This window comes from Aulonocara stuartgranti (genome assembly GCF_965226115.1).
Source record: "Aulonocara stuartgranti genome assembly, chromosome: 17".
Taxonomy (NCBI): Eukaryota; Metazoa; Chordata; class Actinopteri; order Cichliformes; family Cichlidae; genus Aulonocara; species Aulonocara stuartgranti.
In genome coordinates, this window is record NC_138953.1 from 18,437,412 (window position 1) to 18,440,905 (window position 3,494).

The following is a 3,494-nucleotide window of genomic DNA, read 5'->3' on the forward strand; positions in this document are numbered from 1 at the left end:
AAAACCCCGCAGTCAGCACATGCTATATTGTATTTAGATAGAAGCTAGCGAGCTAACTTCCTGCTAACTTCTAACTCGGTTAAATGTCATAAATTCCGTTTTCATGGATGCCTGGATGTTAAACTCAATTGTTACACCTGGTAGAGCAGAACACTGATCATTTTATTAAAGATTTAAGACTTTAGACAGTTTTTCAACTCTCAGTAATGCCATAGTGATCGTTTGATATATGGACCTGCAGCGGAGTTTAGGTCCAGACACGGCTAGTGACGTCAGACTGAACAATCGGATAGCCGTGAGACCAGTTTTCCCGTGCTTCACTCATGTACGTTAGTTTGAAGAGGAAAAAGAACTCCACGGGACTCCGATGTGAAAAGATGTAACAAAAAAATAATTCCACAGTTTGCTGGTCATCTTACAGGAGCAGTCAGGTTTAGGGATGGGTATTGATAAGATTTTAACGATTCCGATTCCATTTTCGATTCTGTTTAACGATTCGATTCCTTATCGATTCTCTTATCAATTCTTTTTTTTTTAAAAAGGAGAACACTAAAGTCGATTAGCTTAGAACTGTGTTTTATATCTTCTCTTTGAACAAGATAGAAAATTAGGAGTAACATGGCCTTACAAACCCAACAGTGAGATCTTAAGAGATCCAGCCTACGGCTCTTCAATGGGGTGTCACAGGGTCCCCAGGAAAAAAAATGTATATGTAAAATAATAAAATAAATATTCTTCTGTAGCAATAACAAAGTATAACATAAATTATTCTGTAGCAATTACTGTCACGGCTGCCGAGGCGAGCCGTGTGGATATAGAAGGAGGACCCAAGATGCAGGCAGTGGATGAGATACCGGTGGTTTTATTTACAGAGGTGTAGTGGCAAACAAACAGTGGGGCATAACAAACAACTAAAGACACCTAAACTGGGAGAACTAAAATAACAGACCTGGGAGCATATGACAACGGATGATGAATAGCAGAGAGACGCAGACGAGGAACAGGACACCGTGGAACACAGGGTAACAGACTGACACAGAGTTACACAGACTGACACGGAGGAACACAGACGAACCGGCAACAGGCAGGAGAACACACAGGGCTTAAATACACACACCAGTAATCAGGGGATGAGAGACAGGAGGGCAACACAGCTGGGAGGAATCTGGGCTGACGGGACAGGGGAAACGTAAACTGATCACACTCACATATGACACGGACCTTCACAATAAAACAGGAAACTCAGATACATGGAACCAGACAAGACATTGAACTAAACAGACAGATTCACAAACAGATGGGGAGACACCATAGACAGACAGATACAGACGCAGACTCAGAGGCAGATCGAAAATAACACAGAACTTAAACAATCATCATCTAGAAAATGATAACAAACTAAAAGCGCTGGGTCACCGACCCAGGACCATGACAATTACACAAAAATATCCAGTAATGTCCCTGCCTACAATTAAACACATTCACTTACCAAAGTGAAATCGGGGGCATCTGCTGTGGCAAATGGGTGCAAGCCTTTGACCACAAACTTAGACACTGCTGGGTGACATTCGTCTATCCTGGCCTGAAAGGAGACGCTACCGGTAGACTGCAGCGAGAACTGCCAGCATCTGAGCCAGCCAGACTCTGTCTCTCTCATCATGGTTATCTAAATGCAACGCACAGTAATAGTAGGTTTTGTAATAAGGTAAATCGCGCTAACATAATATGCAATGCTAATTGATTAGTTACCTGCAGTATTAACGGGAGAGGACGTTGAAACGCTACCGCTGCTGCTGGGTTGAGCTTCGCTAGTCCGGAGCGGATCAAAAACACGACATACGTTGAAAGCAATCGCGTGTTTTTTGAGCAAATGCTTTTGCATATTCGTAGTGTTTCCTCCCTTTGATGAAATCTCTACTTTGCAAGTATTGCACGTTGCCCTGTTGTCATCCTTTCTCATAAAGTGTAACCAAACTTTTGAGCGTTTGTGCCGCTCAGGCGCTGTGTTTCCTACTGGGTAAAAGACGCTACTCAACGTGATGACGTCATTCGGGGCAACTGGAATCGATAAGGGAATCGTTTTTAAAAGTGGCAAACGATTCCAAGGAATTGAAACAGTGGGAACCGGTTCTCAACAAGAACCGGTTTTCGATACCCATCCCTAGTCAGGTTTAACTTATCCTCAACAAAAAAAACCCTACTACGCTAGGAAAACCGTGTGGCTCTGTTCTCCCCGGCTGCCACGTATTGCTTATGCCGTATTAACTCCTTTTCTCTCTCTCCCCGCTCCCGCACCGCATGCGCTCATTTGCATACATCCATGATGCCTGGATTTAACTATAAACAAAAGCCTTTAAGACACGTGTATTCATGGTACTACGTAACCAAGCCAACACAGCAATAAAATAATTTAAGTTCCACCATAAACATGCATTTACTTCTTAAATTATTAATTGCACAAACAAGTTTAACAACAGCGAAATATAAATACTAAGATATATGAACTATATTAACTTGGCTCCCACAGGTTGGGTTATTTACTCAGACTCTTCTTAGCTTTAAATGTGAATCATCTCTGTTAGAGTTTGCTTCGGAATCATTCTCATGATGCTTTGAGGCTCTTTTATCGCTTTGCTGCTTCACTGGCCTTCATTCATTGTGAGAATTTGATGAACTCCAGAGTCCTAAATAAACCTTGAAGGTTTGAAAAGCAAACCTTAAGAGAATGAGAGCTTCATCTGCGTTTGTGTCCAACGCAGCAGAAATTGTTTGCATTATAAGGAGTGTGCCCTCTTTGACTCCACCATGTGGATGGTGACACAGGCAGCTGTAGCTGCTAGCTACATGGTCCAGAGACCCTGAACTGGACCTCTTGTTTGTGCTGTTGGAGGCTTTTGGAGTATTTTTAATGACATTATGTGACCAATAATATGGCTGCTGTGTGCTTAAGTGTTGTAACAAGCATAAGTTAATGAGCTCTTGGGCTTTGTTGCCTGCCTCCCGTCCAGTGTGCAGCATGCAGGAGCAGTAGGTGGTGTTTCTCTGGTGTCTGACGTGGGTTTTATGGCACAGCTCCTCTGCATCGTGTTTCTATCCTGCAGAGCTAATGATGACACTGAGTGATTGTTTGGAAACTCCCGCCTCAGCCTGACTTCAGAGTCTAAAAACAGCTCAATGTTATGACAAAAATAGACTTGAGTCTTCAAACTGGAGATACACGCCCAAAGAAAACACTGATAACATCCCTGCTGAAGAGTTTCCACTTGATGAGACGAGTCAGGGTGAATTCCCCGATCTGCATGGAGCTCCTGCACAGCCCATTAGCTGCTACCTGAACCCTCTGAGGGAAACATGAGGCTCCATGAAGGCCATAAATCTGGATCCACCCTCATTTCAACAGGCTCTGGATTACAGTTTTTTCTGAATGCTTAAACCCTAACTGTGATTCCTGTAGCACAATCTCTAAAACTATTCAGACTTATAGCAAAACCACT

At 42.9% G+C, this 3,494-nt stretch overlaps 1 long non-coding RNA gene across 1 annotated transcript; it reads right to left on the reverse strand.

The window, feature by feature from the left end:
- Positions 1 to 842: 842 nt before the first annotated feature.
- On the reverse strand, positions 843 to 2,230 carry LOC309692768. The gene is made up of 2 exons (XR_014272442.1): positions 1,750 to 2,230; positions 843 to 1,666 (listed from the first exon to the last, which is right to left on the reverse strand). It is a non-coding gene; the product is annotated as an uncharacterized lncRNA (long non-coding RNA).
- Between the last annotated feature and the right edge of the window lie 1,264 nt (positions 2,231 to 3,494).